This window comes from Typopeltis vanoorti, chromosome 10 (assembly GCF_054136105.1).
Source record: "Typopeltis vanoorti isolate ZY-2024b chromosome 10, IOZ_Tvanoo_1.0, whole genome shotgun sequence".
Classification (NCBI taxonomy): domain Eukaryota; kingdom Metazoa; phylum Arthropoda; class Arachnida; order Uropygi; family Thelyphonidae; genus Typopeltis; species Typopeltis vanoorti.
The window spans coordinates 1990082-2014830 of record NC_143558.1 but is presented as its reverse complement, the minus strand read 5'-3'; positions in this window follow the sequence as shown (position 1 = coordinate 2014830).

Here is a 24749-nt window from a genome sequence, read left to right as displayed (position 1 = left end):
TTGGGGAAAGGAATGCATGGGAAGTGGTAAAGGGGTGTTTGAAGGAACTGATAGCTAACTGCAAAGCAAGAATTGATAAACGAGGAATTAAGTGGATGAGTTACGGCATTAAGTTGGAGTTAAAGAGACAGAGAAGTGCGTGGAAGAGAGATTCAGAGAGAGAGAGAAAGAGAGAAGTGGCCAGCAAGCCTATGAGCAGCATAAAGCACAGATCAGAAAAGAGACTGGCATAGGGAAGGAAAAATCGGAGTACGAGAGGCGATTAGCCGCACGAGCCAAGAGTAATCCGAAAGAGCAAACAAAAGAAAGAATGCAAACAGTAGAATGGCTCTGAAGAATGCAGAGGGAAGGGAAGTGACAGAAGCAGACGAACTACTTGAATTATTAAGCGATCATTTTGCAGGATTGTAATGTCCAGGTGAAGATACATTACAGTCATCGATGTGACAGGGATTAATGGGGAAGAAAGGATAGATAGAGGGAGTCGAAGTACATGGGATATTACCGAATCTGGGTGTCAATACAGCTATGGATCTGGACGGGTCATCAGCTCGTGAATTACGAGGATGTGCTACGGAATTGGTAGTTCCCATGACGAGACTGTTTTACGGGAGGCAACTGAGATAGAGTCCCAAGGGAATGGAAAGAAGTAAAAATAGTTCCTTCGCATAAAAGAGGTTCCACGATAGAAGTAGCTAATTAAAGACCAATCAGTATTTCAAGCGTGGTCAAAGTATTGGAGAAGCTGGTTAAAGGCAAAAGTCACGAGTAGATGGAGAGGAATGGGACATTGAATGGGGGAGCAGAGCTTTGTGAAAAGTAGGTCATGCTTCAGTAACTTACTTTCTATAATAGGGTATAACAGCTGAGTTAAATAAATGTAACGGATATACCACCGTACGGTCATAACCTTTGAACTTTGCAATGCGGTTGATTTGAACACAGAAACATAAATTACACCAAATGGGTTTGGATATAAAGTCAGTGTTGTGGAGAGGAGAGTGGTTGAGGGAGAGATACTGGATAATAGCCTATAGAGGTGCACACTCCTGTAGAAGGCCTGTGACTAGTGGGGTGCCACAAGTCAGTGTACTCATGCCACTACTGTTTAGCTTGTTTATTAATGAGATCGGATTTATTCTGAGGGGAAATATTCAGTTGTTTTCAGATTGAGCAAAATTAGGTGGAGCAATAATCAAAAAGGATGCTTTTGATATTTTATATGATGATTTGAATCGACTAGCAGTATGGGCAAAGAAGAAGAAGAAGAATGGATGCCAATTGAATGTGGCAAAGTCAGGCATTATGAAATGGAAATATTACCAGATGTGTACTATATTACTGGGAGAGATCCAGGAAATTAGTCAAGGATTTGATGGTGTTGGTGGATAGGGAGTTGAAATTCAAATGGAACATCGCGAAAGTGGCTAAAACAGCTCATGCGAATACTTGGTTATTGAAGAACACCCTGACATGCAGAGATGAGGAGGCTATTACTCCACTTTATAAACCGGTGATAAATCCTCATTTGGAGTATTGTGCACAGATCTGTTCGCCTGGGTTCCTTGGAGATATAGATTAAATAAATCCATTTGGGCAGAGATTGAAGAGTTGTATGTTAGAGAACCTGGTTGATCGACAGATAAGTGGGAATTTGATGGAGACATATAAGTGGAGTTTATACGATTGATGTGGAGGAAATATTTCAGTACAAGAACAGTGTGAGAAACACTAGAGGTCAACCATGGAAATTGAGAAAGAGTTCGGTTAGCAAGGGAGTTAGAACTCCATTTTTGCTCGGATAGTGGCGAATGAGTGCAACAGATTATCAATCAGTCGTGTGTGTTTTGTCGGTAAATGATTTCAAAACAAAATTTGAAGATATTTTACAGGGATTTACTGATAACTGTTGATTAATGTTTTTTTATCTCTGGAGTGCACCTCTCGTGATGAGTCTACAGACTCCATCGAGGTACCTAATATACTGCTGCTAATAATAATATTTATTTGTTTTCGTATTCTCTGCAATCTTTCTGCTTCCTCTAGAGCGTCAATATCTCAAATGGCCGCAACCATAATACTCGACAATAACCAAATAATAATTACATTCTCGGTCCTCCGAGGATCTGATAGGATACCTTTTGCTACACTTCTACTCTAATAGAACTGCATTTTACCTGTGGTTATAAGAAAACCTTTTTAAGACTACAGCCAAATGTGGATATAAATTTATTGCCAGCATAAAAATAAATTGTATTACACAAAAATGTGTTATGAATTTCGTTTAAATTAAATTCAAATACGTTTTTGGTAAAAGTTACAAATTTCCGAAGGATGTAGTTAAGGAATTAATGCATACAGAAAACTATAACTGTGTTCACTGGGCATCTGCAGACGCCGTATGGTCACTCCGATGCTCGATGATGTTCCACACCAGGCCTCGCCATGTAGTCCTGTTGTTTGCCCTTCTGGCAGCCTCAACTCTCTCTGAAGATCAGTCACTCCACACACGCCATCCATCCATCTCATTGATGGTCTACCCCTGCCTCTTTTTCCAGGAACTTTACCTTCTGTTACTGTTCTGAGAAGTCCTCCTTCCATCCTTTCTATGTGTCCAAAATATTTTAACTTTCCTCTGTCAATATCCTTAAGGAGCCTTAAAGTTCTACTGATCTTTTCTAACACTCATTCATTTGTACGCCTTTCAGTATATGATATCTTCAACAGCCTTCTGTAACATCACATCTCAAAAGCAGATATCCGTTTCTTATCTGACTTCTTTAGGTTCCAAGTCTCGCATCCATAAGTTGCTGTTGGAAAAACAACTGCATCCAAAATCCTCAACTTTGTTCCCATGGAGATAGATTCATCCTTCCAGATTTTAGACAGGTCTCTGACTGTTGTTTTAGCCATTCCTAACCTTTTTCTGACATCTTCTGAACAGCAATTCTTCACATTAATAATGGATCCCAGGTACTCAAACTTGCTGACTTCCTCAATTCGTTCGTTCTCCATTAAGATATATTTGTTTCTCAAGAGCTTCTCTGTTTGTTTTTCCTTTGAGAACCATGATCTTTGTCTTGCTAGAATTGAGTTGAAGTCCTCTGTTATTACTGATCTTGTTAACTTTGTCAAGAATTAGTCCTAGTTCTTCCATGTCATTACAAAGGAGTACTGTATCATCAGCGTACCTCAGATTACTGATCAATCTACCTCCTATCGTAATTCCTGTCCTGAGCTCATCCAATGCTTCACCCATGATATCCTTTGCATATATACTAAACAAGTGAGGAGAAAGTAACCATCCTTGCCTAATTCCTTTTCCAACTTGAAGCCAGTCAGTCAATCCAACACCTGTTCTTACTGTGGCTTCTTGCTCTTTACACAAGTTGGCTATCAACCTGATAGTGTGTTGAGGAAAACCCATTCTTTTCATTACCTCCCACAGTTTCACATGCTCAACACAGTCAAAAGCTTTAGAGTAGTCTAAGAAACACATTACCAGAGGGAGTCTGAATTCTATATTTTTCTATGATCTGTCTAAGGCAAAGGATCTGATCTCTGGTGCCCTTACCTTTCCTAAAACCTGCTTGTTCTTCGGGCATCTCTGCCTCAACTTTGCCCTCAATCCTATTTAGCATGATCTTTAATAAAATTTTGCTTGCATGAGATATCAAACTAATAGTTCTATAATTCTTGCATGCTTTCATATCACCTTTCTTGTGTAGTGGTATGAAAACTGACTTATTCCAGTCTCTAGGCCATGATCCTGTCTCCCATATCCTTGTAATCAATCTATGAAACACTCTTATCCATCCATCCCCTGTGGCCTTAATTAACTCTGCTGGGATTTCATCTGCACCTGGGGCCTTATTGCTGTTGAGCTGCTTAACTGCTCTTTCAACTTCATGCCTAAGTGGAGGAGGTTCCAAATCAAAATTTTCTTGATGGGAGGACTCCACGTTTTCTTTATCCACTACTGTACAGTTCCTCACAGTATTCTTTCCATCTGTTTTTGATTTCCAACTCTTCTATTAGTAATGATCCATTCCTGTCTTTGATGACATTCAATTTAGGCTTGAACTTGTGCTTTAAGTCACGAACTAAATAAAACATCCTTTTATAATTATGCCTTCTCATATGGAACTCTATTTCTTCACATTTATTAGTATAGAACTTTTCCTTATCCTGCTTGATGGCTCTTCTGATTTCTCCAAGTAATCTCTTGTATTCTTTAGTCCCTGTGTCTCTGTTTTTCCAACCGCCTTCTTTTGATTAGTTCCCATGTTGAATCTGATATCCATGGGTCTCTGTTTTTCTTATTGGGCCGAGATACGTCTTCGCTGTATCCTGTATTATCATCTTGACTCCTTCCCAAAGCATTTCTGCTGAGATTTCCTCATTGGTCTCCAAAAAATCATCCAGCCGAGTTGATGTTTCTTCTGTGAATCCACTAGGAATTACTCTAACATCCAATCTAGTGGAATGTGCCTGACCTGGAAGTCTTCGGAGTCTTAGTCTTACTTTGGCTCTTACCAGCTGATGGTCTATACCACAATCTGCTCCAGGACAAGTATGCACATCAGAGATGCTTGTCTTCCACCGCTGGAGAGCCAGGATGTAATCAATCTGGTGCCTTGACCTATCATTGTTGGATGTCCAAGTATAGGTCCGTCGTGGATGTTTCTGGAAGCAGGTATTGGTAATAACTAATCTGTTAGCATGGGCAAATTCCAACAGTCTTTCACCATGGGTGTTACGTTCACCCAGACCAAACATTCCACACTCCGGCCTGACTCTCATACTCTTTCCCAGTATGTCTCTCCTTGGTAGGTAGTCCAAAACAGTTTGCAAGTTTTCATAGAATTCTTCACTCTCTCTTCTTCAGGCCTATCCGTGTGGGGTGCATAAACTACCACAATTGATACATTGGTAGGCTGAGCCTTAAGTCTAATGGAGAGTATCCTATCATTAATGGGGTTATAACCAAGAAGGCTTCTTGCCTGAGTTGTCTTCAGTATCACAGCTACCCCATGATGTTTTGAGTCACCACCTTAGTAAATAACTAGCTTACCATCCTGTCTTTTGAAGTGACCTTCTCCATTCCATCTGGTCTCTGTAATTCCCAAGATGTTAATTTTATACCTATCCATCTCTTTACAGACAATCTCAAGAGTACCCATCTGTAAACCCCGGACATTCCATGTACCTATGTAAAATTCCTTTCTAAGATTAATCTTATACATTCTCTGTTGCTCATTCACGGTATCACTGACTTTTGATGGAGACTGTAATATACTTCTCGAACAGGACCCTCTGCCTAAGCCCTGAACGCGGCTCTGATTATTCTGCGCGACAGCCAAATGCAGCATGAGATGCGTTATTAGGCGCAATCATGTGCCATTTTGGAGTGAAGTCACTGCAAGAAGAAAGTAGTAGAGTGGCAGAGGCCCTTTCCACATAAGATGAAATAGCAAAATAGGAAAGATTCACCCCTAGCCCTCGAATACTCTAATAGCATTGGGGGGAAGGTAGCAAGAAGAAAAGAAAGAAGGAAAGAAAAAAAAGGGGAGGGACCAGTCTACAGATAATATAACAGATGTATATTACATGAAGTAAGGCATGGTCCAGCATCAGGTACCTCGGGTTTGCCATGCTCGTACTCACTAAAGTGAGCCCTTGAGGAACAGAAAACTATGCGGAGAGAAATTTTAGTTTGGAATACATTCATCCCCACCCACCCCCCCAACCTGCGATGTAGCTCTCACAACGTCGTACCATGCTGATGCAAAAGCTGTATAGAACGAAAGGAAAATTGAGGGACGAACACATTTCTGCAGGTGATACCAAAAATGATGAATTGTTGGAATGAGCACACAAAACGAACCATTTCTCGAAATATTCTAAACTCCTGTACTTCGATTATTTTCTACGCCATTAATTTGAAAAGGTTTCATATTTCCAAGAACGAAGATGGCTTCTTACTCTTCTCTCTTTGCTTGGACCATTAATCAGAGCGACTGTGAGCATTTTCACTGAGGACAAAGCCATCTCCATTGCACAACCAATTAGCCCTTTTTTCATGAACGCTTTGGCTCTTCACAGAAGGTTTTGATGGCGTCGTAGAAATGGGGATGGATCCTGGTAGATTCATTCGCTATGTTTAGACTATTGCTTCGCTCATAGGAGCTTACAGCGGTTTAAAATAGAGTGTCATGTTTGGTCCTCCCACAGTACTAATGCTACCTATAAGCTTAACAACCTTGCGAATTGTTATATAATGAACTGGCGAGCGCTCTCTTTTGTACTGGACTTAGCTCACTCACTAGTAGCTTTATAAGTAGGCCATTTTCCTACTTTCCTGACCAACGCATCGAATTTGTTTTCTTCTACATATGAATTTATTTTTTACTTCGGATTGTATTCGCTGTCGGCATAATCTTTGTTAATTTATGTACATAATGAAAATTCAAACAGGAATTAAAATTGCGAAATTTTTCAGAAAGTGTGTGCAGGTGCGTAAACGAAGTTCTTCTGAAGTTGAAGACTTCAGAATAACTTCGATTTTCAGTAATTGCAAATTCAGCTTCTGAAAAACACGGTTTCCTTATCTGCGAATTCTTAGCAACTGAATGTGATAATTGAAAAATAACTAAAAAAAACTGCTTCCCTCTCGATATCAGGAATTTGAGTCGTGCGCACGTGGCGATGGTGAAACTTTCCGCAGCACATCGCAGAATTCTGTGGAGAGCATCCTTCTCATATGAGCTCCAGGTTGTGACCCTAGCAACGGATGGTTCAAATGTGTCCATTTTGCGTGATGAGCGAGTGCAGTTTTAATCCATTCGGAGGAATATTTGGCATTTTTTCCAAAATGCCAAATACTGTCCAAATACTGTCTGTAGTCCCGCTAATTCCGCACAAACTACGTGAGAAACGTGTTTCCGTTCCATCGCCAGCCATTCCAGTCTTTCCTCCTTTTCTCGTGGGGCAAGTGGAAAGTGAAGGTTTTTCTGTCAGCATGAATTGCGAAAGCAGAAAAGAACGCTTTGCATTTTGGGTGTGTTCTACGAATTTATCAAGCAAGCATTCCTTTAACGCTTCATTAAAGTAACCTTATTTATTGTAGTGGCTGTCGAACATTTTTGCTCAGGAGGCACTTTCTTTCTTTCCTCTGTTCTTAGCGTGATGACTTCGAAAACAGCTTTTCGATAGGCTGTGAATAGACGAAGGTTTTCTTCATTTTCAAACGCAAAGTCCCACGGGGTCAACTGCGTACCGATACGAATGCCGCACTTCGGCTTTCGGTGATTGCGACCAGTTCAAACACGAGATCTGCTTCCTGTGGTGGACACGAAACTCAGCATTAGAAAGAAAACGAAAATAGGCAGAAATGTTGAAACAGGAACTGCATCACGACTGAAAAAGATGAAAAGAAAGTAAAAAAAATCTTTCAGCTCTTTCTGTACAACGTTTAGTGAAGATCGGGAATTACATTTGGAAATAGATATCAGAATTAACAAAGCTGGTATGATAGGAAGAAGTCAGCTGAATAAATTCATATGGAAGAAGAGAGAAATTCGTCAAAGCACCGTGGGTAGAACAGTAGTCAAGCCAATCCTTCAATCAGATCACAAATATGCCCACGGGCAGCTATTCAGGCTACCGCTTTTCTGACTTAGCTACAAAATGAATTAAAATTGTTCAGTTATGCGCATGAACGAAAATCAGATGAGTTATATTACGCAAATAACCGTAGTAATAATTTCTTAAGATTACAGCAACACGTTCGCACTTTTCCAAAAATAGACGCTTTTCTAGAATGCGGGATCGTAAAACAGCTTCGTTTTCCACGTGAAGCCTACGTGAGGCCTGAGGAGGCAACAACAACAAAAAAAAAAAAAAAAATGCTGAAAATAAACCACCTTCTCAAGCAATTACAGACTGCACGTTTTTGTGGGATGATCACGAATAAAATACGAGGACGAATCACCTTCTTAGAAACCGTCGAACATTTTCCTATAAAAAGCTTCACTTTCTCAAAACACCCCTGTTTTTCATCAAAGTAGAATTCTTCTTCTATTTTCCTTCCAATTCGTAAAGCTTCAGCTGGACTCGCTCGTCTAAAAGAATCTCAACTTTAAAACAAAGAACGCAGTTATATTCGGAAAGGGTTTCCTTCAGCGTGAAATCCACTTGTTAATTACACGAGATTGCAAAACCCACATTACGTCAAATGTTAACCTATCCTCTTAGGTCAGGTATACCAACAGATGGCAGCACTTGATTGCCTCTGCCTTCATCGCTAGCCGCTTATGATTAGTGATTGGCTACCGGCGGAGGCTGAACTGGCCACTCAGTCTCCAAAAAGTTAGCGTTAAAAGGTTTCGCGTACACCCTATAAGGCAATAAAATGCGTTGGCTGATTTTTTTACGTTTTGATTTGAACGTTTATCAAAATCACCTCTTTACATTAACCGTGAACTCCACTATAGTAGCGGCCACTACGACCAGAGGCTGGTTTTCGTATGCTGGGTATGCGGAAGGTGTCTTAGTATGTTCATTAAGAGAAGTTAGGGCCGCAGATCTTTGATGATCACCTCCGTTAGGTTTATTCTTTTTTTTTTAACGGTACTATTCTTATAAATAGATGTACAGTATATTTCTGTAAAGCATTTTATTTGTTAACAAAGAGCACGACACGCAAAATAACAATCTCTGTCCAGAAGTCCGTATGTTGACCTTTTGTTATTTTTATTGCTTAACGTTTCACACGCAAAATGGATGTTTCGAACTGACGATTCTAAGCACAGCGACCAGACGGAAGCCTGATGAGGACAACCCCCCCCCCTGCCTCTTTTCTATACTGTCGCAGTCCCTCTCGAAAATTGCATTTTGTATAAGCGGACGAGTGAATGAGTTGGTAATCAGAAGTCCGGAATGACAACGAATGAGTGCATCTAATGTTAACGAATTTAAGGAAACGCATGACTGATGGTCTGAGTGATTTAGAGACTCCCTCGATGAGTCACTGAATCAATGGAGGTCTCATTGATTCAATGGTTATTGTTGTTGGTCTGTTATTTGAGCAGACGTTTAGCAGTCTTTTGCCACATTCATTACTTTCTCCAAACACAAACTCTCCGATTACTCTTGGCTACGTATCCCGGTTTTTGCCTACTTTTTCCTTTATGTCCCCTTTTGTACTTGGAAAGTTGGCTTGATCTCCCTGTAGTGCTTTTTGCAGATTCGTATAGGACTCCTCAATGTATTCTTCTCATGATGTTGAAGAGTTGCTAGTATACATGAATAATAGTCAGTGTGATCCAAATAACGTTTCAAATCTTGCTTTAATTATCCTAGAAGAGATAGCATTTATAAAACTGTAGAGTTTTGTTCCTTTGGTTTTAATAGAAGTGCTACTCCCGCTTGGTGTTTGTACTTCCTCCCTGAAGATAAAATTTTGTTCTGCTCGGGGTGAAATTAACTGTTGATGGTAAACGTAATAATTTTCAATACGCTAAGTTTGGGGGAGGGTCGAGAAGCACCACGTGATTCCCAGCTTTTGGAAATTTATTTCTGTTGGTTTTTGATGTGCACTTAAACCCACGTCGAACATTGTGAGCAATTAATCGAATTATGCGTTGATTAAGTGAAAACTCGCGCTGAAAAAATGTTTCGGCTTTGAATGACTAAATTCCCGATTGCAAATGGAGGAGAAAATGTTCGCATAAGAATTCCAGACGCAGACAGGGCTAAGGCCGATAACCGGAATATTATAGCTGTTATGCCAGCAAAGGTTGGTCGATTGGTCGAGCCTCTGCGACTAATGGCTCGCAAAACGTTAAGCAGGTTTGAGCGCGGTTATTAGTTAGAAGGGACCATTCGTTCGATGGTGTTGGCACATTCCCCCTCGATGAGTCTTTGGACTCCCTAGAGGTGTCTAATGATAATAATAATTTCTATTGAGAATGAAAACCTCAATGAATGAGGTACAAAATGTGGTATTTTAAACCAACTCTGTTTGAGGAACGAATTTACCGTTTGTAAGGAAATTTTATTTGAGTTAATGAAGTCCCTGATATTGCGATAAGTCTAAGAGAATGAATTCTAATTTAGGCGGTAAAGGTTTCCCATATTGCAACTCAAATCGCTGCGAATGTGAAAAGCCAGAAATCCTTCGTCATTCCAAATGCCACAGAAGTCTTTCCTGCAAAAATAAGTCATTTGTTTTTATCCGGACAGCAATATAATCATATAAAGTGGTTATTTATTTATCTCCTATCGTTTCTGCTATTAAATAACATATTTTTTATGAAACATGTTTTTATTACATTTACCAGACTCCTCTAGGAATTTTAATAATTACCTGCTTACGTGATTAATTCTCGTAAATTATTCACTTTAACCTCGTTATTTGGTTTGCATTAACAACAGCCGCTAACTATTAATAATAACCGGATTTGTTACATTATCCGTAACATTTTTTTCCCAAATATTTTAGAGAATATTTCATACGGGAAAATAGGAGTTTCCGATTTTGAAACGTGAGTGGAGGGAAATTATTTTTTGTGGGCGTGTGAAACTGGAAGAGCGGAAGGGTCCTCCGTAGGGCTCTCCGTATGCTCCAAGACAAATTAAAAAGGTGTTTCTCAAGCATAGTTTTTCCTGTTCTGCAAAACTGGATGGTGGATATTCAGTGACGGTCCTTAATGCCCCCCCCCCCTTATCGATGAGAGAGAGAGAGAGAAAGAGAGAGAGAGAGAGAGAGAGAGAGAGATGGATTATCTTAATTGAGGATCATTAAAATACAGTCATGGCCAGCTTCAACTACTGATACAAGGAGACTGAAATAAAAAACGTTGACAGGAAATAAAAAGATTATCGAGCCGAGTGAACCGCAAATACTTCGCAGCGCGTGCTGTTTTCAACTCCTCTTCAATTGCTTCTCTGTTTTAGCTTTTTCAATTTTGAACATGGCCAATCTACAGTTAACGGTCAGTACAGAACACGTGTAGAGATCAGAGAGATATTTATATTGATGGAATATAGAATTATATATTACAAATTCGTAAACGTCTTTGGTAAGTTGTTTCCTTAATTTAAGATCTTTCCTTCTATGGTGTGTTTTTGTTTCTTACTGGAGAAACGTGAAAAAGCATCTCAGAATCAGCAGAACTTCTTTGACACTACAAATGATGAAATCGTCTTTTAAACCGTCAGTTGGTTAGAACTGATTTTGAGGGTTTCGGTGTACACGCTGCGATGCGGATTGGGAGGATGTGTAAGATTATTTGTTCGCACCATTTCGTAAAAATTCCAGTTGATTTCTGTCGGCTGTGCCTTGATTCTGCAGTCGAACAAAGTGAAGGATCGCTAATATGAAAGGGTGAAATATCCGACAGAAATGCGGTCGACTTTAAACCACGCTCTGTTTCTAATATTGTTTACGATCGCAGTCATTTACGGAGAGCTCGGTTACATGTGCTGGTGACAAACTGGTGGTTTATCTCTTGCGGACATGTTGCGGGACAAATGAAGGTGATCGTGTAATTCTGCGGCATAGTGCATGCACGTGATTGTTTATCTGAAGTTCTGTTTGTGTCCCAAGTTTTCAGCAGGATTGACTTCAGCTCAGTAAACTATTTTCCAGCCAAGTGGGTGAGGTCATCTCGCTTGATGCTGTTTTGTGAAGGCCACAATCATCGTCAATGCGCTTGATGGACACACCTGAAAGTTGGAGGAGGTCGCACCTACTGACTACCACCTTTGCGTCCCTTCCCTGATGGAAAAGTGAAACGATATTTAATTCTTCGTTTGTACATGTAAATAAATAAATTCCGTGTGATGATACAGCGTTTCCCCTTTTTACGGGAGTTCACGGAACCATCTAATCCCCCTAAATTTTATCCGGGCTTCGGAACCGGCACAGGCTGACGAATCAGGACTACGGCTGTATTCCGTGTTGTGTTCACGGGGCCGATTTGCGGGATGAAAAACCCCAGATAAACTGTCGGAAAAAACCCTGCTGTCCACGCCCAAGACCGGCTGACTTGGCTATGGCTGAGGAAGATTTTGAAGATTCTTGCGTCGTCGACGGGAATCAAACCCAGGACTTTGTACATGCAGATGATGACAAATGACAAACTCTCTCTCTCTCTCTCTCGTATGGACTTTGGAAAATAAAAGTAAGAAAGACAAAGAACGAAGATAAATTCATCTTTGGATTCTGGACGTATCACAGTCCATCCTGCAAAGTTTATCCCGAAAACATTAACAAGCCGTTGTAAGCAAACTTGAAATGCTTTCCGATTCAAATCATTTGCTTTGATTTGAATGAGTTGAAAATAGCTGAGAATAAAAAAAAAATGTTGTTATCTAGGTAGGGGATAAATATGAATAATGAATTACAGTAAGTAAAAAAAAAAAAAAAAAAAAAAAGCGTTTATCAAAAATGACCCCAATGCACCTTCCAGAGTACCCGGATTCGCGTGTAGATTATGAAGCAGCACGCTTATAAGCGGGGCGTCATGTCTTCTGAGCCTTGCTGCGCAGCGCTGACAGGTTGGTCACAACCTGTTGCAGAGATCAGCATATCTTGGAACAGAATTAATATCCCAGGAATCGCACAGAATTCACAGAAATCGCAGTGAATTCTGTGCGATTCCTGGAATTAATAAATTCATAAGTTAAAAATAAGAAGTGAACACGTGATATAAATAAACAAGGCGATGCTGTTTCTGATATCCCATAAACGAGATGCTGCTCATCACCGGAGTATTTTACAGCGAACGAGCACAAAACTGCGGGAAAAGAAGGGTTTCAAAAATGTTTAAGAAAACGTTTAAGAAATGCAAAAGAGACAAAACTAGCGGTGCATCCGAGTTAGTTGTCCTCAGCACATCAGGACTTTCGACGGGAGGTGAGTTAGCAAGTGTCATCCGAAGGGTGGTTTGGTTTTTTCTCCTTGTGAAAAAGCAAACTAACTGCAGGAACGCACGAAGTTGATAATTCTGGTCTTATGACCGAAGTTCTTCGGGTTGTAATTCGAAAACAACGAAGTGGCCTCAGTTGCGAGGTCGGAGGATGAAGATTCCTCTCTTCCATTCCGCGTAAAATGGATCGAGACATCGCGGAGCTGAAAATGCAGAAATCAGAAGACCAACCAAAAGGATGCGCTTACTTGAACAGGCCTCTTGCGAAACGCGATCAGCCACTTGAGGTTCAAATCGGTGAAATGCAGTGGAAAAGGTTAATCTTCCACTTGAAGAAGATTAGCTGAATCCACACCAGCCATCGCTCACTTGTTGAAGCGATGATCGTTAAAAGCGGGGTGTTTCGCATTACTTCAGAGGGAACAGTAGCGAGTGAAACTCTGCAGTGAATTGAATGGCAACGCGGTCTGTGAACGAATGGGCAGAATGATTGTTAGGCTGCAAGAACTGTTTTCTTCTTGTCATAATATTCTTGTTGTTTACGTACAAATATAATATGGATTTCGTAAAAAGATATACGAGGTGGTAAATTGGATATCTTGGAAAACTGGCAATCAGTAACAATCTTGGATGTTGTTAATGCTGCAAGTTGGCCCTAAGCAGTCTCTATGGCGGTACGGGATCGAGTAGGTTAAAGTTCCCAGGTTTGTTTGGCCATACGCGAGGAAACACCCGAGTATCTCATCAACCCATCTCCTACTTGAGAAAACTCAAAGTAAACAAATGGACTGCTAAAGATGAGTAAATGATTTTTGGACGTCCAGCAAGTTCCAGTATCGACCCCGGTGGTAATTAGCGTATTTCACAGACAGCTTTATTCCACTTCGTTCGATATCATCTCTACGGTAGTTTGATGACCTTTTTCCAGCCGCCGTGCTTTCAAGAGGTGTCACGTGGTTTCTGAAATTCCGGAACATGTAAAGTGAAGATTCCTAAGACATTTCCTGCAGGTTATGTGACTTCCGTCGGACGACAATTTCAATCACACTATCTTACGATTGTGTCGTTGATTTTATGCGTGAATATCTCTAGCTTATTCCTTGATGTTTTCTTGTCTATTTCAAGATTGTTTCGCATTATTCCGTCTCCATGTATTACGGGAAGGTGGTCGTTATCCCCGTCGAAGAGTTGTCACTTGCACTCCCGTGTCTGCAATAAAGCCGACACGACAGAATTCGACAGAAGCACGTGTCTCTGTGTTCACGATGATATTTCGATGGGGTTGGTTGTTCTGGGCCAGCTTTCTTCCGGTTTAGCTCAGCGCCGCGTCGGAGATACTCACCCGTTCAATGCGGAGCATTCGAATTCTATTTTTGGAGCTGTCTTCGCCAGACGGAGGTCGAGCAATAACAATACGGCAGCTGCTTAAGAAAAGATTTCTGCGACTCGTTCTGCGTATTTCAAATTCACTAACAGACGCGCTGTGGACCGCCTGTGACAACACGAAGACGTTCAAAGAGAAGGAAAAATAAATAAAACAAAATCACGAGTCAAAACATGTTTCTGAAACCCGCTGAAATAATTTAGAAGAAGAGTACGACCTCAAGCTTCTTGGACGATGAGGTGCTTTTGCCCTCGTTTCGTTGCTGTTCAGAACTTAATGGTTCAAACAGTTTAGAACTCAAGTGGTGGCAGGGGAGACGGTGCGATGTGTGTAGCGAAGTGAAGTGGAGTGCCCTCCCACGATGAGTCCTTGGACTCTTCGGAGGTGTCACGTTGTTTCTGAAATTCCTGAACATGTAAAGTGAAGATTCCTAAGGAAATTTCCTGCAGGTTATATGACTTCTGTCGGGCGATCATTCCTTCAGGCACTTGTTGCACTTCATGACTCACCTCCTTTCTTCCTTCGTTCTATGCTCGTTAGTGACCGCGGTGAACTCTGCTCAATTTTCAGCACACTCAAAATTTGGGTTTCACTTGGCCGATTTCGATGAATTATTTGTCACTGTCTTCAGCGTGACAAGAAGAGTCACTTTGTGACACTTTTAAATTAAAAACAGGATTTAGAACCACTTTAAAACTATTTAAAAAAATGGAGCAGCGATACCACCATGCAACCGTTCGTATGCCTACACAGCGCCCTCTAAGGGCACTATATAATAATAATAATAATAATAATAATAATAATAATAATAATAATAATAGTTGGACAGTAGAATTTTATTGGTATCGATTAAATGTATTTCGAGTGGTTTCATCCCACCAAACCGAAATGTCTCGAATTGTATTACTGATATTAAGTGTCAAATTTCATCAAAATCCATCCGGTCAGATGCAGGTCACAGGAACTGATGCATCAAACAGATGGATGGGCCGCTAACGCGCAATATACAGTTCCTCCCTCCCTGTTAAGTCAACCCCGCCCCACGGTGTGGTCTGATTCCACAAGGGGTTGTGGCGTATGCAGGGAGCATTCCCGCTGCAAAAAGACATCTTCTTGGTTGGAGGAAATGCCAACGAGGCGGAAGATGTTCTTCATCCCCTGGTGAAATACGACCGCCCGGCTTACTGGAGGTCTGAAGTGACAAATGCGATGTTTGCTCTCCAGAACAGGAATTCCGGTTTTTGTTCCCTCGTTCTCTTCTCCGTGAAGAAAAAAGTCAATCGTATAATATCTTTAATAAATGATTCCATCATATCCCCTGTCTTACGCCCTGTCAGGTAGCTTTTCAAGCCTACAGACCGACAATCTGTTCTCATAAGGAGCCTTCCACAGCAATGTTAGTCACACGCATCACGATGTTCTTCATCACCGCAGAATTCAGAAGTCCAGATGTGTCCTATCCCTGCGTGTCAGGGTGTTCTTCAACAACCATGCAATTTGATGTGCTGTTTCACCACCTTTGCAGTATGCCCTCTAAACTTAAATTCCCTGTCCCCAATCTTCTCAGCTTCTTGCAGTTCAGTTCCATCAATATGTACACGAGATGCGATGTCATCCTCCCAAAGTGCATCACTTAGAAAACTGGCAGCCATTTACCTTAGTCTATACCGCCAGCATATTTAAGTCATCCTGCGAGATCTCTGCATCACCTTAATTTATTATGCTTCTTCCCAGTTCTGTGTCGTCAGCAAATAAGTGGATATTTCCTGTTGAATTATTTCCGGTATCATAATTTATGTACAAATTAAACGCCAACTAATGATTCCTGAGCTACACCACTTGTCACCTGCCTTCCCCTGGACTCACCTTCTCCACAAACCACGTTTTGATATCTGCCCATCAGCCACCCTCGAATCGAAATCGCGTGCGTCAGATTCTTTCCCATTGGCTGCAATTTATGCCACAGTGCGGAATCCTTTCAGATGCATTTGCAAAGACCAACAATATCGCCAAGTAAGAATTTCCTTTATCCAACCTTACTTTATTATAGAAAGTAAGTAAGTAAGCTAAGCTAAGATATCTCCCTCACAAGGTCATATTTCTGTCCGTCCTGATTTTCATCGACCTCTCCAGACCTTTCACCATCACTCCTAATATTCTGATTGGCTAATACTTTGCAACTTCTGTCTCGAAGCCCGCTTTATGCATTCGAATTATTTTCTCCTCTTGAGGCTTCAATTAAACAGCTACTTCCCCCCCCTCCCGCTCTTTTATCTAGAGATAAAAATATCTACCCAATATATAATCATCTACGACCTGTTTTTCAAAGAACTAAAACAATACGAAACTGACATTGACCTTATATTAGTTTAAAAACCGATGGCGCCATCTCTCGATCACAATAAGTATTAATGCAAAAATAAAGTAAAAATAAATAAAACCCCATATGCAACGATTAATTATGAAAACGAAGCTCTTTGTATTTCTATTGGAAACAACCAAGAGGTAAAATAAAATACCCACCCAGACTTCATCGAGAAAGATTACTTCGCAGCCATAATTTCGAATCAAGGCAGGTGTATATTTTGCGAACAAAGTGTCCGGTGTTTGTTTATTCATTTGTGAGTTATTGCGTGGTTCATAGAGTTGAAATCGAGTGCGAAATTCAGTTCTTTGACTAACAAAAGGATAAGAAATCGCTTCGATTTTATATTCCTGTAAGCTCAGCAGCTGGAATTGTCTTTGAATAAATCTATGTGAACAACATGGTCACAACAAGCATTTTGGATTTCGTGATGTCTCTGCACAACCACAGTTGCACAGCGTTACGGATTTGCCCTCACAACATCAGGAGCGGTGGTTTGAGGTCCATCCGCAATGGGGGTGGGGGGGACGAAACTGAAATTTCGCAATTGAATGCAAGAGGGGGAAGAGAAAGAGAGATGAGAATTGAACTCGCCTTCATGCGTGTGTTGCACGTTGTCATGGCAACCTGCGAATGAAGGACCGACCAAGTAGGCATGAAATGCTGTAAATAATCTGGAAGGAGGCGACTTGAACCAAGATTTAGCGCGTAATTGTTCTTTCGGAGATTGTTGGGAATAATCAGTTAATTGAGCGGAATGCGGTTTCTTTTCTGGTTGTCCAATCACCGATCTCATCACCGACGCTGTGGGCTTCGACATCTTCCCATGAATAACGTCGTTAATTACGCACAAAAGTGTCTCTCATTACCCGCCATAAAGCACTTTGTTGATCAGTCAATGTTTGTAATTAATAAATAATGAATAAATCGACGTCGGTAATTAATTACTCGTGCAGTTACGAGCGAGAAATTTGTTTCGGATTAGAAAACCCTTAATATGACCTTTAACCTTTCTTGCGCTGCGAAATAAACTTCTCAGTTTCCCCGTCATTGCTTACAAGAAGGAATTCGCTTCTTCGATATTTCAGTCACGTGTTCGCACGCTGAGATCATTTCGTTTGTCTTCCGGAGTGCGAATTTCTCTGCTGATAACGAAATTGATAAAAAAAAAACTTCCCCGAATGGGGTCGTTCTGTGGCTTCTGCTAAAAAAGTCCGCTCGGACGGGAAAAAAAAAATTCGCGTCTATTATTTCGGGAAATGCATACGGAATACTCAAGGCGACCTTATCGTAGACGGAAGCAGGGCGTGATGAAGGATCTTTGAATGCGTGGAAGTGCGGGGGTTTCCAATATTCGTCACAACAGAAGGTTTCAGAGGTCGCTTGAAACGTAAGAAGGTTGCGGGTTTCGGCGGCCTCTTTTGTGGGATCTTTCAGCGTCACGTGACCACTTTAAAGAAGGAGCGAACAAGAAAGTTTGTTAGTAACCCGAAGCATTAAAAGTTAAATGAACGTGAAAATGAAATAATTTAGAACTTCGGATGTAACTCGGAATGTTCTTGTTGGTTTCCAGAAGAATTCCCTCTCGTTCTTCCTCGCTTTGTGTGTTTTGCGTTATCTGCAAGTGAATGAGAATTATACTTTGCTTTGGGGGTGGGCACAGCAAATTACTGCTCGAAGCTGGTGGATTTCTTTCCGGAGAGTGAAAAACCCACACTTATTTGGGTGTATTTTTTTTTTTAATTAGCAACCAGGTTTACTTTGAATTTCACCAGTTTTTGAAAACAAGCAATAACAAGCTGCTGTTCATCACGACGAGGATGACATCACACTTTTCGAGCAACAGGATCAAATTTTGGCTTCGAATTCGAACTCGGCACATCAACACACTTCGCGAGTCTTTCTAAGAATTTTCAACCGGAAACGAGTTCGCCGTTAGCGCATGGAGTTGCGAGGAGGTTTCCGGAAAGAAATATCCTTCGCCCCTTAAGATATTTTGTTTCCCAATTTTAAGGAAAGAAAATCCTTCAAAATGAGGGATTTTCTTTCCTTGAAATAAATAAACAACAAGAACACATGCAATTCATACACATAACCCACTGACCACAAGGCCTTAGTTGCATCGGCCGTAATTCAAATCTAATCCAACCCACCTACACCCCCACCCCTTGATTTTTATAACATTCTTTTAGCAGATGAGCCCAGAAGGATCATTGAGGCGCCCAGTTTCATTGGACGTGCCAGCAAGGATTGTCAGACTTGGCAAAATCGCCGACCTTGAATCTGTTATGATACTTAAAGTATGAAGGTTTTGAAAATAGTCGGAGCTGTACTTCTCTTTTGTTTTCTTTTTTTTTTTCGCGAGATTTCTTATAAACAAATCTTCAAAGTGAGGTAGAATTCGAATGTTACATAATACACGAGGGTGGTCTGAAAGGTTCTCGGCCTCGATCGTAGATGGCAACACTATGACTACACCATAGTGGCAGTAAATGGAAACTGAAGTAGTAGAAGAACACAGCATAGGAAGTGTGCGAATCTGTACTGCATTCTCTCTCTCACCTCTCTTTTATGCGTGATAAATCGGGTGTTCTCTCTGTGTTGTGTGATCACACAACAGCAAATCCTTTGACTGCTGGTGGGTTGGAGAGCCGTTCTGGGATGGCTAATTAGCTCCGTTTATCGCGCAACGAACGGGATTCAAATTCATAGGTGGTTGCTTCTCGTCGGTAAGAAAGAGCATGTCGACTGTCAATTCACTTGAAAACCGAATACACTCGAATATCAATCCGTTGTTGCACCAGATCAGAGAGAGAGAGAGAGAGAGAGAGAGAGAGTCGGAGGGAGATGTCACACGGGCCCATAAGACAGCAGTGGATGAGATCTTCTGTTCTTCCTCAGGATACACGTGAAAAAAATGAAACAAGAAAGAAGCAGATACGAATGTTAATTTTTCTTTTTGTTACCAAGAAAGGAAATTAATTATTGTATAAAAATGTGTAGAAGACATCGAGATGTCGTCGCGTGCAAATTCGAAATTGTACTCTTTCTTTAGTTTACTTTTTATTAGGACTCCGTCATGCGACTATCAGCATTCTTTCTCTCGCTCTTTTTTTTTTTTTTGTAATCTGTTGAATCTGCCCTCGTTGCGATTCTTCACAGATGAGAATTGAGATGAGATTTGAATAAGCAGTGCCTGATCCCACCCGAACTGCCCGCTGGACTGGAGATTAGTTTCCATGTTATGCAGAATGGAGAGTCAAAAAATAAAAAAATAAACGAAGGAAGGAAGAAATGCAGCGTATTAACAAGTCGATGAGGCATTCAAAGAATAACACGTTCCTTCGTGGACTGGAATTCGTGTAAATTGTCCTTTTGCAAGATCATCTATTTGGTTCAAGTAGAGTAAGCGATCTTGCCTTCATTTATAGGGGTGTGTTTGAGGGGGGGGTGCTTATTTATCAGTAAAAGCGAGTAAACTTTAGTTGTTCAACTTACACTACTGAAAATATCGTATTGTAAACGAATGCAATCGCATAAGTGTACAAGTCCCAATTACTTCTCGTGTTGTGTTGTACTTCGTACTGTATGCTAACATTACTACGTTGAGATAAAAGAATACAAACTTTAAAGATCGAAAAACGATCTCGGTGTCTGTATTAAAATTAGGCCACAATTATTTACGTAAATCCCGCCCAAGAAAGTCCATAATCCATTTGTGTATCTTGGGTAAGTAAGAGTTGTGGATAATCCGAAAGTTTCTTCCTCCAGAGAACAAACGTGGAATTATTCAAGCCCATTCAGGTCTCCAATAAAGAAACGGTGGCTTCCCACCTAGCGACGTCTTCGTCTCTCCGTAAAGACAATCACAAACGCAATGTCCATGGTGGGATTCGAACCGCTGTCCATTATGCAAACCAGGTTCTTGTGGTTTTGGAGACAAACAAAGGTAAAGTGCACGTTTCGTTGGCAATGTTGATCCAGAAGAACTTTAAAGCCAGGAGCGCCCTTTTGCATAATGATATTAAGCATCTACATAAATAAGGTATGAATTATATCAATTAGAATACTTGAATTTATTAAATGAAATCAAACATAACAAAAATATATTTTTAAAGGGGATAGCGATATCAGAAACTTTGAGAAAACCAATTTGTGAATTAATATTGTTTCAGGCACAGCAAACCAGTTGGCTATCAAAAATATGCCTTGCACCAGTTAACCAATCCGAACCAAGCGAGGACGCATCTCATGGTCCATGCCACGTGATTATCTCTAAGTACAAATGCCACTTTTGCCACCTCAACAACATACCAGAGACTACCACTGCTAATTAGGAAACCTTTTAGAGAAATCCCAAAGACAACTCACCGATGTTTATAGCATGAAATGGTCAAGATATTAAGCTTAGGTTTCTTGAAACGTCATTTTAAAGAAGCAACAGGAAATTAATCGGACGTACTGGACGAACATCTCTCTTTGTTCTTCGATGTGTTTCGAGCAAGTAACAAGTTATGGGAGATTAGGCTGAAAATGAAAGAAAGAAACAGTTTCGATTGCCATCGGCGGCAACAACAGAATTCCAGGCAGGTCGATTAAAAGACCAGCAGGGGCACATTTCTTCGAGCAGAGATAGGACGTACCACAAACAAACCCCATCAGACGTCTTCAGCGCGCCATTGCACTCTCAGTTGAGAACTCCGTCAGTCTGCTTGCTGACCTCAGCGTGGTGAGTGGATGACCTCCGTCATTGGAGCACAATAGTCAGAGACGGTGCACTGTACGATAAAAGGCTGACGGAAGAATGGAGCGAACTGGTGTTAAACAATGAACATCCAAGTTTTCGAAGCGAATGAAAAGAAATGTCTGAAAGCATAAAAAAGTTGGGATTCTTTGTTCTTTTTTAGAATTTCTATAAACATTCAAACTTTATTTTATTTTATTTGTGGTAGACTGGAGGACCAGTTAGCTCGAACAATTGTAGCAAAAGCAATTATGCTCTCAACCTTTGAAGACAAAAGAAAAACATGAATATTTCGTTCAGAGAGTGAAAGTTTGAAGGAATCCTGAACAGCGGCCATCCGAGATTCTAATTCTAACAGAACCTTGGGATAAAAATGCAGTTAGTGGTTTCGCTTTTGTTAACCCCACACATGAAAGCTGACAAGAGCAGTACCACACGTGTGGGCAAATGATTAAGGAGGAAGAGCGCCTCTTGGTGTGTTTCTTAAAGAGGTTGCACCCAGTGGGAAAAGAAGTGTTTGTTCCAAAGAATGGAGGTGGATGGACTGAGGGAAACCGATGAGAATTTTGTTCGGTATGTTTGAAGCTGGACAGGATATGGGTGTTGACAAGCGGCTGCTCTAGTTATTCTATGTGATTAGAAAACAAGTAGAGGAACTGCAGCAGCCAATTGAGAGATGCCGATGAAAGTGCTTGTAGAAGGGACACAGCTCAGAAACAGAGCACTCAGGCTAAAGTGACTGAAGGAAGTCTGTTAGGGAAGGGTCTTCTATTAAGCGGATTGCCCTCTTCTAAATATCATCAAGAATTCTTAGGGATGTCTTGGGTGCCCCAACTCCAAAGTTGGTCGGATCTGATATCCTTAGTAATATGTTTGTGCCCGGATAAACTGGATGTGACAGTCAGCCAAGAGACAGTTGATCTTGAATGAAACATTGTGAAAAATGAGAGGCGATGAGATTGGATTTTTCTTGCCGGTAATAAGGCAGGCTTGAGGGGTTTTTTTTTGCATTGAAATTTACTAAGTTGTCTTCATCCCATTTCAGAATGTTGAGAAGGTCAGGGTTCAAGTTACTGGTTATGGAAGATCTTGAGGCATCTAACATTTGGGTACTGCAAGGTCTATCGAGTGATGAAGAGGAATGAAAGTACTTTCATTCTTCAAAGCTGTGATTGGATTTGAAGTCAGAGAAAGGAGTTCATTGATGTAAAGGAAGAAGGGTGTGTTTAAGAGCATAGAACCCTGAGGCGCTCCGGAACTGATTGGGAAATCTGATGAGAGGAAGCCATGTCACACAATGAACGGCCAGTGAGGAACCTGGCAATCTGATCACAGAGTGTAGAAGGGACGCCATAAGATGGCAGATTGTTCAGGAGGGCTTAGAAATATCGAGAGCGATAACATGAGTTTCTCCAAATCTTTCCATGGCCTGAGTCCAAATGTAGGCGAGATTAGCTAGGAGGTAGGCTGTAGAACTAAGATAACGGAATCCATACTGGTGATTGCTAATTAATTGATGAGTCTTCAGGTAATGAAGTTGGTTGTTGATAACCTTCTCCGTCACTTTTCAAAGTACTGAGAGAGAGAGAGAGAGAGAGCAATGGAATGATAGATTTTTATCTCCCTTTTTGGATACAGGCTGGATGTAAGCTTGTTTCCATGCAGATGCCAATGGAATGTGAAAGTTTATATAGACGATACAGGATGCGTGTCAATTCTGGAGCCAACCGGAGGAATACCATCTGGACCAGGAGCCTTAATAGTATTAAGATTAATAGGGGGTTTTCTGATGTCCTTTTGGCGAAAGTTCAGAGGAGGCATGAAGTGGGCAGTTTGTGGAAGTACGGGAAACTATTTGTTTGGTCGAAAGAGTTGGAGGAACAAACCTGATGCCAAGAGGTGTGTGTGCCTTTTCCTTGAGTGGGGTTACCCTAGCACCATCAGGATGCAAGAGAAGTGGCAACAGGTAAGGCAGAAGTTGCATCCCACGGCCTTAGCAAGGGACCAGAAGATTGACTGCCATTTGAGCAGGAGACGAGTTTATTGCATTTCATTCTTACGAAGTTGCTTCGGAACCGCTGATAACTTTTTACACATGTTTCTAGCTGATGCGTAAGCCGAATGAGAAGTTGGGATTTTTAATACACGTCAGGAAACAAGAGGTGCATTTTTATTATGGACAGCAGAGGCGTATATTTTGAGAACCAGGGCTTGGATAGGTCGGAGGTTTGCAGTGGAGTGAAAGCTCTCGTTCGAATGAGGTTTATTTGGATGATGAGAGCAAAAGCAGTAATCTCACCATGGAAAAGCAGTATAAAAATTCCAGAGGCCATCCCAGTTGGCACAATTATAGTGCCATGGAGTACGAGGATGAGATTGGCTAGGCGGAGGACGCCTTGTAGAGAAGGAGACTTGAATAAGATTGTGGTCAGAGTTGACAAGGAGAGAGCAAGCATTCATGGTATATTTGGAGAGAGAGAACTGGTTTAGAAAGGTCAAGATTGTTGGTAGAATGATGAGGATTATCAGGTCTTCTGGTTGATAGATTGACTATTTGTGTTACGTGTGATGTTGCAAATGATTCAGCTTTCCTACAAGCTAGATCTGTGAAGTTTGTGTTATGGACATTAAAGTCCCCAAGAAGGACAATCCCACAATTTGGGTAATTAATTTGTAAGAAATAATGTTTTAGTGATAAGTAGCCAAAAAAGAGCACCAAGATTGTTAGTGTTGGGAGAGCAGTGAAGAATGGAGGCTGTAAAGTGAGGCAAGGAAATCTTGAGCCAAAGCAGGTCTAAAAGTGGGAATTCTAAGTTGGATAGTCTTTGACTGAGGATATCAGATTTCACAAAAGCACATCTTCCACCCTTTTTGGCAAATGCATCCTGTGGGACCCAATTGAGGTGGACTGTGGACGTAGAGGATGCCAACTGAGGTTCTGTCAGGAAGAAGGGATCAAGTTTTGATGTCTGTAAGAGATGATTTAAGTCACTAATGTTTGTTGGTGGAATAAATATGGAAGTGTTTTTTATTGGAAAACGTTTTGGTATTATTTGGTTGGGGTGGAGTATAGTTTTATTATTTGTTCCAATTTTTTTTTGTTTTTTTTTTCATATTTTTAATTTTTTTGTTACATTTTATGGGCGATTTTTTGTGTCCGCAGTTAAAACTAGTACTTTTATGATTGGCTTTCGTGTGTTTGGTTGATTAAATCGGTAAAACAAAGAGAAGGGGCATGCAGCTGGTAAAATCTTCCGGTAAAATCAAAAGTAAAATCTTCCAGTACGCAGACGACACGGATATAGTATCCATTCAAAACAA